The 12,368-nt window shown below is 37.6% G+C and overlaps 1 protein-coding gene across 2 annotated transcripts in view; it reads left to right on the forward strand.

Annotated features, from left to right (window-relative positions):
- Window positions 1-1,481: 1,481 nt before the first annotated feature.
- LOC149796384 (uncharacterized) overlaps window positions 1,482-12,368 on the forward strand; it is a 98,121-nt gene continuing 87,234 nt past the window's right edge. For both annotated transcript variants that reach the window (XR_016421673.1, XM_089961062.1), the window contains exon 1: window positions 1,482-1,721. The gene's annotated coding sequence lies outside the window, so the exon portion shown is untranslated. The remainder of the gene's footprint in view (window positions 1,722-12,368) is intronic.

Below are 12,368 nucleotides of genomic sequence, written 5' to 3' on the forward strand. Positions count from 1 at the left end.
CGAAGAGAGAAAATCCACAAAATCCCAATTCACCTCTTCTGAAAGTAAGTCCGGGTTCCCTTGGGCAGTCTCCCCTGCTGGTGCACCCCAATGGATCGTTTTCTGAGTTTCCGTCATGTTGAATCACTGTCGCATAGATTGACTGCACACAAGCGCTAGCAAATCTATATTGACTACGTGACGTCACAGACTGCTCTCTTCGGATTGGATGCGACTGGCTTTTGTAACGCGTGTTAGGATTGGTGAATGAACTCAATTCGTTTCAATCCTACCTCTGCCTATAAATAAGCGCCGTTCACTGCATTGATTCACCTGTTTCTCGGAGCCTCAAGATGTGGACCGACGTTCAATCTTCAACCCTTGTGTCAACAATGATGTTCAGGACGGACATGCTCATGTATGTCCGGTCCAAGTGGACTGTTGTTGATAGGACAGATACAAGTCTATGGATGAGGAGAGTTTATATAGAAAGACAAGGATGTCTGAAGAGGGTACTTGTGTATGGACCGGCAGTTAGAAGGAGTTTAAGAAGAAGAAGAAGATGTGAGAGATGCCATCTATGTTAATATTAATATTAACATAAACCCAAAGGCCCTTTTCAGGGCCAGCCATATTTCTCGAAAAGAGATAGTCTTTGAATTGCCTACCCCTTTTTTAAAAATTTTTTTTAAAAAAAATCCCATGTTCCATTCCCCTTGTCCCTAAACAAGCCCAAACTCTATTCCCCATGTTAAATTCCCCTTGTACGTAGAGTGACCCACGATTTATCGCCATGTTAAATTCCCCTTGTACGTAGAGTGACCCACGATTTATCGCCATGTTAATTCCCCTTGTACGTAATCTGACCCACGATTTTTCACCATGTTAAATTTCCATTGTACGTAATCTAACCCAGGGGGGGTCTGTAATGCTAATTCCCATTGTACGTAAAGTGCCCCCATTCACTACTCCCAGTGCTAGACATCACTATAGACTGCCACATTGCAGACATCGTAGCAAAATAACTGAAAAATTGTTAAAGCTACGTTAATAATGCAAATCGCGTCACACCACATCACATCACATCACATCACCTGTATACATTTAGATTTTATGCCACTTCTACCACAATAAAAAATGCAGCCGTATATGAAGTAATCAAGTAACCTTACAAATACGCAGTTTTACCTTTGTCCAGAAAGGTGACGTTATAGAAGGTCAAATGTAATTTACTGATAAACGAACATTTCGATGATTGACATTTTAGTTTTCTGGGTTGATTGTATTTCTGGTCTTTGTATGAATGTGCGAGTGTCTGAGGTATACAATATTTCTCCAAACGTGGTATCTTTAGATCGGAACTGTTACGTGACAGTTAACAATGGGGTACTACATACCAACTAGGAAGTGATATATTACATATACATAATTACGCATGGCAATACGAATGGAACATGCTAACATGTATATTTAACTTCGCCCTACTTAGCTACTACACTGACCCTGTTTGTGTGCGGTCTTATCGCTCGTCACCACCATACAATTTTTGGGAACCTGCATTTCCATAACACACTTTCGTCATTGATTTATGCAGGACCCGGGTAGAAGTGCCGAAGAATGGAGTTCTAGCTAACTTTGGAATTTACCCATTTGCCAAGGATTTTCAAGACGCTGAAGTGAATACTTTCACGCAGCAATATGGGATAATGAACAATCTTGACTGTCAGTGAATCTATAAACAGGTTAGTCTCCACCAACGTTAGTTTCTAAATGTATCAGATATTTAAGTTTACTGTTACCTTTAGCTTTCGATATGTGTGTGCGGCTGGCTGTTTTGTTCAAATGTGTCTTGCTGCTGGCTGTTTTGTTCAAATGAGGAAAATTGAAAGGTCGAACTATTATTTGATATGAAGAGTCAGTTTTAATCAGATCTTTATTGCTTTGTTGTTTAGGGCATTTCTCATCACCAACGCCTATATATGGCGGCCATTATAACTGCTGGAAGAAGAACTCAGTAAAACCCCGGTAAGAACCACCGTGACTTTATTGTAGAAAGTATTGTTCATCTCGTATATAATGTAACAGGGACAAAGATTCAATATAAATGGTTGCATGTGCGCCTAATTCATTAAACATGGCTAGTTATCTTAATATTTCACGACTGACTTCAGGAAATAAAAACACATAAACATAACATACATACGACTTCCTATGTTAAAAGAGGTGGTTTTCACTTGGGGGTCACTGGGAATTTAACATGGTAATGGTACTTGTCCGATAATGAAAACTGAACATGTGTGACATCATGGGGTTTATAGGATCAAAACTATTTATTGGGTCAAATGCATTTATAGGGACAAAGGGTTGATAGGGACAAACATAGACATGCATAAACAAACAAATACACATCCAAACAAAGAAGATGGAAACACACAGAAAAGAGGACAGAGCTGTTCTAAAGAAAGACTCACAGACATAATAGGGACTCCAAAAAGAAGTCTATTGTCTGGGTACAAAACATTTATTCAAATATATACATGGGCTCTATTGCTTGTGCGTTGGTCTAAGCACTATTCGTTTCATATATACAAATCTAGATATGGAACAAACCTATTTACAAGTTGTCTATTCCTTGGTTCTAGAAAACCACTTTAAAACAAAAAGTTCATGCCATTGAAAAATAAAATAATCAACGTATTTACATTTCATAAAAGAATGGCATTTTTCATGCCACAATTAATGTCCATTGTTAAGAAAAAGCTAAAACAAAACAAGAATGAAACGACCAAATAGGACAAAGTCTATGCTACTCTTTTTTACCCGTCACACACGTTGTTTAAATCTGCTCAGCTACCATTTGTGTTCCAGTGTAGGTGTTTCCAGTCACGTACTCCCTTTCATTTATAAATCTGTTGGTGTATTCATCGTTTTAGGTTCACTTATCGATAAACAGATCAAGTCCGGTCACTGTTTTCTTCCCATGGAGGTACAACGTATGCCATATAAATGGTCACTTTTCTATCGGTGATGTCAGTTTTTTCTCTCATCGTCTGTACGTCTTCAATAGCCCTCAAAAGTTTGGAAGAAGTTAATTCTGCAGGCGTATTCAACCCGAGACAAACAGGAGAGTTCAAATTGTCGTGATACATAGATAGGCTCAAATGACCTCTATCTTTGACTTGGTATTGACGTTGGAGTTCCTCAACAGTGAGTCAGATAAGTCTGTAATGAAACCTACTGATTCATCGGGTGGAACGTCAAACGTGAAATCTTTAAAGTTCACGGTGTATGTATAAGTTGTCGTCCTAAATTTTCTCGAAGTCGCTGTCTGAGTCATTTGGATGCTAAAATGCTCCTTTGGGTCTCCTGGATTATTTCCCTTCTTGGATAGCACTTTGCTGTGACGGTGTGATGGTGAAAGATGTCAGTGATATTTGTTCTTTCTCATTTTTCATTTGCGTAGAGTGATTCGTCTTTTTCGACGTTTGTCCTCGCAATAAAGTGTCGTTCTACGAAATATTCGTTTTTTTTTTTTGACTGGATGATATCAGCGTTTCCGAAAGGTAAAGTCTTGTTGTCTGGAAGACGCACTGGTTGTACATAGTATTCCATGGCGTTAGTAAATAAACAACTAAGATCTGATACTGCACTGGTGATGTGATCGTGAGGCACAGCATCACACTCGAGTTCATCATTGGACTTGAGTCTCTCACTCGATTCTTGTCCCGTGAAAGGATTCATCTTTCTAGCTTGGCGTTTGTAGTCACAATGAAATATCGGTCTTGGACGTGTCCGTACAGTAAAGTGGAGCGATTAGGAATCCGCACTAGCTTCTTGTAAACGATTTGATACAGTTTTCCAAGGTATGGCTGAAGATTTGATGAGTAGATAAACGTACAATCTTGTGAGGTTCGTAGGTGGTCATTTTAAACGTTTGATCCTCTCCAGATTGCAAGGCTTCTTCCTGCACGCTAGAATTCACCACTTGACTCGTGCGATGATTTGCAAGTCAATCCTTTTACTTTACACTCCGTGTGCACTTCTCCTTGTTTGTCTCGGTATTCGTAGCCTTAGATTTCGGAAGGTACCAAGTTTGTCTTGCAGAGGGATTGAAACTCAGTTACGTACTGAAGGAAAACATACTACAGATTGCTGTCTTTATGTTCATTCTAATTGTGCTTGCTTTATATCTTTGTGTTTAACTGATCATATTTCTTCTGATGTAAATATATGCATTGAAAGTACAGACAGAGCTAGTATGGAGTGCCCCGTGTGCCACTCATACACAACTATCGATTCACCTATATGCAGTGAGTTTACAGTGATATAGACTTTCGTATTGATATGCACAAAAGAGTGATCATAAAATGACTGCAATACGATACAAATTAGAAAGATAACGACAATAAAATAAGGACATTACACACATTTTGAAAACTTCAAGATTCTTGGAGGCACAACACACACACTGTTGAAGCATTTCGCAATGTATCTTGGACAATTTTATTGAGGGTACAATTCAGTGTATACACAACAATTATAGTACGATAGCTCATAGGACTGTAAATACTTTATATATTCATGATATGGCATGATTCGTCTAGCTAATGAGCCAACATATCTTTGTTTTACACAGTGCTTTACCCACTTATGAATGGGGAATTTTCTTTTTGCTTCGGTGTAACATGACTAATGCTAAAGGTAATATTTTCGCTGCATCATGTTACAGCTATAATATAGGTAAGCATGGTCTATTGTGATCTGAATATAATTAGGTATTGAAGGTAGCTGAAAAGAATACAATACACAAATGTAAGTCAGAAAGACACACATACACACACACAAAGACCGGTAGGGGTAGCCAGGTAGGGTTTCCCCATTCCCATTTTATCCGGTTTCTTCATTACATTCTCTCAGTCTCATTCTTACCAACCATTAAAAAACTTTTTGGTTTTAATTTCATTACTGGGGAGGGGCTAGAACGATTCAGGCAAGATAAAAAAAAAGTTATCTTAAAAGCCAGGCCGAGTAATTCCAAGTAGTGCAAAAAGCGACCTTCCCCAGCTGGCTGTCCGGTACAAATATCCAAATATAGTTACATAGTTACAATAGGCAACGTCAGATTGGTATGTGTTATCCCTGAAACACACAGGATTTTGTTGTTCTTGTTGTTGTTGTTGTTGTGTGGTTTAACGCCATTTTTCAGCAAACGATAGCGTATACATGGTGGTCAGTATTAATGGTGGAGGAAGAACCCAGGAAAACCCCGGAAAGAACCACCGACCCAAGAGAAGCTACTGGCAAGCTTTCTCACATACCCACATTGGCTGAATGCGAGACTCGAACCAGCGCAGACAGAGGTGAGATGGCAGTGATCCGTAACGCAGAGCGCTTTAGACTACTCGACCACTCGTGGCCCAGAATCACACAGGAGGATGCGTAATAATATGAAATTAATTTCTATATCTCTAATATGTAACGTAATATTCTTCCTCTATAGTTAGAAATTCACTTCATATTATCACGTATCCTTGTGTAATATACGGTTCTGTAAACTACTGACAGGGTTCGAATCTCAATGGAGTACGAATTAAAAAATTCTAATATGATAAATATTTCTTCTCTATAAATATATGGAGCATCACCGACACGCCCATACAGACCAGAGAGACCAGAAAACTCAAGACCACAAAGAATGAATCTTCTTTGAAATGTTTGTTATCGTTTCGCTCGAGTTGCGTGTTCATAGATACATGTTTGCTGGTTTCATGTTTATGTACCGCTCCGGTGGCCTGGTGTTTACAGCGCCCGCCTCGGATGCGGCAGATCGTGGGTTCGATCCCCGGTCGAGTCATACTAAAGTCTTACAAAAATGGTACCAACAGCTGCCTCGCTTGGCGCTCAGCATTAAGAGGTTAGTGTTAGGATTGGTCGGCCTGGTGTTAAAATAATGTGACTGGGTGTGACATCATGCTCCGTGTCTGCGGCATGATGCTCCAGTGCTAGACATCACTATAAACTGTCACACTGCAGACATCGTCGTGACATGACTGAAAAATTGTTAAAGCTACATTAAAGATCAAATTCACACACACACACACACACACACACACACACACACACACACACACACTCATGTTTATGAACGATATCGTTTCTCCAATTTGAAAACACTACGACTATTCCTGCATGATCGTGGTCCCCCTGGCCTGTGTTGCGGTTTTATGTGGTCTTACGTGTTATGGTGTCTGTCATGTGTGGTCGTGCTGGTGGCGGAAGAAAACGCCCTTCTGTTGCTAGTCTCTGCGAGCTTTCTGTGGCTTTTCAACAGAGGAAGTTGAAAAAGTAGGTGAAAATGTTGTCGAGTTCAACTGAGTAGTATGATAATAGTGGATCTGTTTGGTTACTAATCTTGGTTAAAGTATTCTACCACCCATGACCTTTCTCTCGCACGGGCGCTTCGTGGTAACTTTAGTTGGCCGGTTAGTGCACACTTGTAAGTACAAAGTCATGAGGGTTGGGGGTATAATACTTTGACCTAGAACATTAGCAGAAGAACTCTCGGGTGGCCGAGTGGTCTAACTCCAGGGTGGCCGAGGTCTAAAGCGCTTGCTTTTACCGATCACGGTCATTTCATTTCTGTCAGCGTGGGTTCGAGTATCGGGCTCGGCCAATGTGGGTATGTCAGGACGTTTGCCAGTATCTTCCTGTAGGTCACTGGATATTATTGGGGTTTTCCTGTTTCTTCCTCAAACAGTTACACTGGCCGCCCTGTATAGCATATCGTGTGCTGGAAAATGGCGTTAAACCAACAACATGAATACTATTATATTTGATTTAATTTATATTTGATTTAAGTTGTGTTTGATTTGATTTTGATTGTTTGCGGGTTTTGAAGTCTTTATATATTCTTTACATGTCAATGTAATGTAATTGTATTTACTAGGAATTTGATATTTTCCAGATAATTCAGTTTTTCCTTAGATACCTAATAATAGAAACACTTGTTTCTATTTTTGTCATAGTTCCTGGCCTTGATTGATGGTTAAATAAACAGCCTTGTCTAGGAGTAAAATGATTGGTTCTTATTAATGACATACAGGAGATAGGTGACTCTTACATGTAAACATGATCAGGTCATCCTCTATTTCGCAATTAGGCATTTTTTAAATTGCGAAATACTTAGCTTTAATAGCGATGCTTAGAGAGAGATCTCAGAGTCCGGGGTTTTTAAACGCTTGATGTCAAGTTGGTTTTTTATGTTGTAACCAGAAATGAAGTATTAAAGATTTTAAGTATTTGAGTTATATGTTAATTCCTCTTCTGATTACTTGGACTATAGAAGATTAATTCGTTTTTCTGGAAATAGTATTCTATTGATACAGAACTCGTGAATAAGGACATTTTTTGAAACAAATTTTTAGATTTCCAAAACCGGAGGATTAAATACTTTGTTTGAACAAGGAACTGTAGACGTCAACACAGTACAAGCCATAGCATACATCATCGCCTTCCGTCTTGGATTCTTCGTCGGGATTTGAACTTGTAATCATTAGATCCTTTCAATATTAGGACTTCAAAAATTGTATTCGTGAATTACTCTTGTATTAGTTTTGGATTTGATTCTGGAAACCATAAGTTCTAATATTGTTTCATTTTTACAGTATTTTTTCCAGGGAAATAAATTATTTGCTATATTTGTCAAAGTTTGTTGTTTTCACTCTTCTTGTGTTACTGTTTATTCGAACCTAGAAACGTAACATAAGAATTGGGGGCTTGTCCGGGATAAATTTGTAATTTGGATAGAATATTTGAGAAAACCTTGTTCTTTTAAATTCGAATTCCTTAATTTTTGAAAATTTTTTTGTGAAATCGGAAAGCTTTTCTAAAATGTCATCAAAAGTAGAAATCTTTCTTTCAAATCCTACGCAGGAACAATTAGATCTTTTCAAAAAAGATGAATTCATTCAACTTGCCAGAAAATACGATCTTTCTGAGGTAAAGGCTTCCTTAACGAATCAAAAAATAAGGAATATTTTAGTTCAGCATTTGGTAGAAAAGAATGTTTCGGATATAAGTGCTTTGGTTTCGATCAGTAAGTATGTATCAGACTCTGACATAAAAACGAAGGAATTAAAATTAAAATACAAGATGGCATTGAAGTTAAGGAAGCTGGAATTTCAGAAAAAGAAGAAATAGAAAAACAAATGCAAATGCGATTACAACTGGAAAAAAAAACAAATGCAATTAGAAAAATAAAAAGAACAAATGAAACTGGAAAGAAAGAAAAAAGAATAAAAAAGAAATTGGAAAAGAAACAAGAACAATTTAAATTGGAGAAAGAAAAAGAACAAATAAAGTTGCAATTTGAGAAAGAGGAGAGAGAGACAGGTAAGAGATAAAGAAAAACAAATTCATTTCCAAGCGGAAGAAAAAGAGAAAGAAAGACAAATGCAATTACAAAAAGACCAAATGCTTTTACAAGCGGAAGTAAAAGAAAAACAGATGCAAATATAAAGAGAGAAGGAAGAGAGGGAATATCAGTTTAGAATGAAAGAAACGGAACGGGCAAGTGAACAGCACATTTATGCTTCAAACACAAATTTAAGTTTTTATCTTCCAAATAATATTCGATTAGTGCCCTCTTTCAGAGAAAAAGAAGTAGACAAATATTTTCCTTATTTTAAAAAAGGTGCTGAAAATAAGAAAAGGCCAAGTGAGCATTGGATTCAGGTATTACAATGTGTGCTAGCTAGTGATATTTACCGTTCACTGTCAGTTCAACAAAGTGGTGACTATGATACGGTTAAAGAATGCATCTTAAGGGGTTTTGAGTTAGTCCCAGAAGCTTTCCGGCAAAAATTCAGAAACGATAGAAAAGAAGCCGGACAAAATCATGTCGAATTTGCTAAAGGAAAAGAGCAGTTATTTTACAGATTGGTGCTTAGCCAAGAAAGTCGAACAAGATCATCAAAGTCATAAACAACTTGAAGAGTTCAAAAAATGTGTCCATAGTGACATTAAGTCTTATCTTGATGAGCATCAGACTGAAACCTTGGAAAGTACTTCTCGAGCTGCCGTTGAGTATTCTTTAATTCATAAAGTTCCTTTTGTAAATAAGACTTCTACTCAACAGTCTTCTGGCAGAAAAGTATTTCAGCCTAATAAAAGCCCTTCTAAAACTCAAACTGGCACAACGTTTAAAACTCAAGATTCTGATAAGCTTGATTCAAGATCATTGTCTCTTCCAACGTGTACCTATTGCAAGAAAAATGGACACATTATGTCTGATTGCTACAAATGGAAAAATAGGCACCAGAATCAAGGCAGACCTATTCCAATGCTCTTATTTCTAAGAGGTCAATGTCACGGTCATGTATTGAAAGCAATACATTTCTTGGATCTAATAAACCAGACTTATTTTATTATGGAGAATTATGAACCATTCATGTCGAAAAGTTCTATATCACTCTTGGGTGATTTTACCAATCCAATCCCTATTAATATTTTTAAGGGACACCCTAATGACAGTGTTCTTATTCAGTGAGTAGAGTGCGGCTTTGTTAATGTTCCTCTCCATAGTGTAAATTTGTCATCAGACTTAGTCTCAGGATCCGTGACAGTCGGAACAGTCTATGTTTTACCCGTTGAGGGCATTCTTGTATTACTAGGCAACGAACTAGCTGGAGACAATGTTGTGGTTAATCCACTTGTACCTGACAGTGCTTGGATCAGAAAGTCAATCCTATTCAAAAGAATTCCCGGATTTATTTCCAGGTTGTACAGTTACCAGAGTTATGGCAAAGAAGGCTATTGAGAATGATGTAGATAAGGAAAGTATTCCTTTAGCTGACACATGTATTGGTCACTTTCTCTCCTTGTTTGGATCAGTTAGAAGGTATTGATCATAGTGATCCTATTTTAACGACTCATTCTCTTTATTCTAATCAGGGTGATAAAGGACAATCACTTGTCTTCAAACCGGAAAAAGATCCTGAGATCTCCTGTTTGTTTCAAAGGGTCATTAGTGAAACTGAAGCTACTGAAGTTCATATCTGTTATTTCATTAAAACTGGAATTCTTATGAGAAAATGGAAACCTCCCGAGGTACTTGCTGATGTGGAATGGTCAGTGAACTATCAGATTGTGGTTCTAAAACCTTACAGACAGGAAATACTTAGTCCGGCCCATGAAATTCCATTGGCTAGTCATTTAGGTATCAATAAAACTTATCCGAAGATCTTGACTGACTTCTTTTGGCCAAAAATCAAAAGTGATGTTAGTAAATACTGTAGATCTTGTCATACCTGTCAAATGGTAGGGAAACCAAATCCGAAAATACCTACGGCTCATCTACAACCTATTCCTGCCTTTGACGGACCAATTAGTAGAATTATGTTGACCATTATGTGTGCGTCTACAAGGTTTCCAGAGGCAATTCCTTTGAAGAATATAAAATCTAAAACAATTGTAAAGGCTTTGATAAAGATATTTTTTACTCAATTTGACCTTTACAAGTCTGACCAGTCTGATCAAGGCTCAAATTTCATGTCTGGAATTTTCCTGCAAGTTATGTATGAATTACGCATCCAACAATTCAAATCTTCTGCCTATCACACTGAGAGCCAAGGGGCATTGTGAAGATTCCCTCAGACTTTGAAGAATATGATTTGATCATATTGTTTTGATACGGGTAAAGATTGGAATGAAGGCATCCATTACTATGAATTGCTGTTAAGGACTAGGTTCAAGAATCTTTAGGTTTCCGTACCTTTGAACTGGATTTTGGACACACTTTGCATGGTCCTTTGACGTTATTGAAAGAGAAACTTCTTTCTAATGAAGATTCTGAAATTAATCGTCTTGATTATGTTTCTAATTTCAAGTATAAGTTGTCAAAGGCTTGTGCGGTCGCAAGAGCCAATCTGCACTTTACTCAATCCAAAATGAAGTCAAGATTTGATAAAAACTCTAAGAAAAGGAGCTTTCAGCCTGGTGATAGAGTCATGGCTCTCTTGCCAATACCACAAAATCCTCTTCAGGCCAAGTAGTATGGTCCCTACACAGTTGACAGGAAAATAAATGATTTAAATTACATCATAAATACTCCTAGGAGGCGTAAAGGAAGGCAACTCGGTCACATAAACACGCTAAAAGAGTATATTGAAAGAGATAGCCATTTTAAACATACAATTATTTTAGTTGTACCTGTCGCACTCATTGAAGATTTATGTGAATGAATGTCATCGGATTCTACTGATATTGGAGTGGCAAATTTTCGGCATTCAGAAATAACGAAAGATCTGGACCAGAAACATTCACATTTGCAAGAGCAAGAAAGAAATGAACTTAAGCAGTTATAATTAGAATATGAGCACTTATGTACAGATGTAACTACAAGAACGAAGAAACGTTTTCCCATGACTTTGAAATTCTAAATTCCAAACCGTTGAAACAACACCCGTACGGGATGAACCCTCTCAAACAGGAATACTTGAGAAAAAAAGTTCAATATTTGCTGGAGAATGATTTTATTGCGCCCAGTAAAAGTGACTGGAGTTCACCATGCATACTGTTTCCAAAACCAGATAAAATTTTCCGTATGTGTACGGGCTATAGGAAGGTGAATAGTGTGACAAAACAGATTCATTCCCATTGCCAAGAATCAATGATTGTATGGATAAGATCGGGAGTGCCGTGTATGTCATCAAATGTGACCTTCTGAATGGATTTTGGCAAATTGCACTAACGTAAAGAGCAAAGGAAATTTCGGCACTCGTGACTCCAGATGGACTGTACCAATATAAATTAATGCCGTTTTGTATGAAAGGGTCACCAAGCGCATTTCAAGTTCCTTTGGACTGAAAAATATCAGGAGGTTTTTGACGAGTTGAAAGCCATACTTCAGAGCGCGCCAGTTCTTACAGCTCCAAATTTCGGCCAATCTTTTAAATTGTCTGTTGATGCTAGTGATGTTGGGGTTCGAGCAGTTTTGATTCGAAAAGATGAAAATGGTATTGATCATCTAGTTTGCTATTTTTCTAAGAAATTAAATATGCACCAAGGAAATTATTTGACAATCGAGAAGGAATGTTTGTCTTTAACAATGCAACATTTTGAAGCTTACCTTAATTCAGCTCCTTCTTCGATTATTGTGTTTCGTGACCGCAACCTCCTTACTTTCATCGGCAAGATGAAAATTACAAATCAAAGACTGCTAAAATACAGTTTATTGTTACAGGAATATAATCTTGACATCAGGCATATCAAGGGAAAATATAATTTAACAGCAGATGCGCTTTGCCGTGTAAAACAATGTATTATTTCATGTACACTGTGTGCAATTCATAACACTTATCCTCACGTTATTCTTTAATCTGTGGTAAGAA

This window comes from Sinohyriopsis cumingii, chromosome 6, assembly GCF_028554795.1.
Source record: "Sinohyriopsis cumingii isolate HCF-2022 chromosome 6, ASM2855479v2, whole genome shotgun sequence".
NCBI lineage: Eukaryota > Metazoa > Mollusca > Bivalvia > Unionida > Unionidae > Sinohyriopsis > Sinohyriopsis cumingii.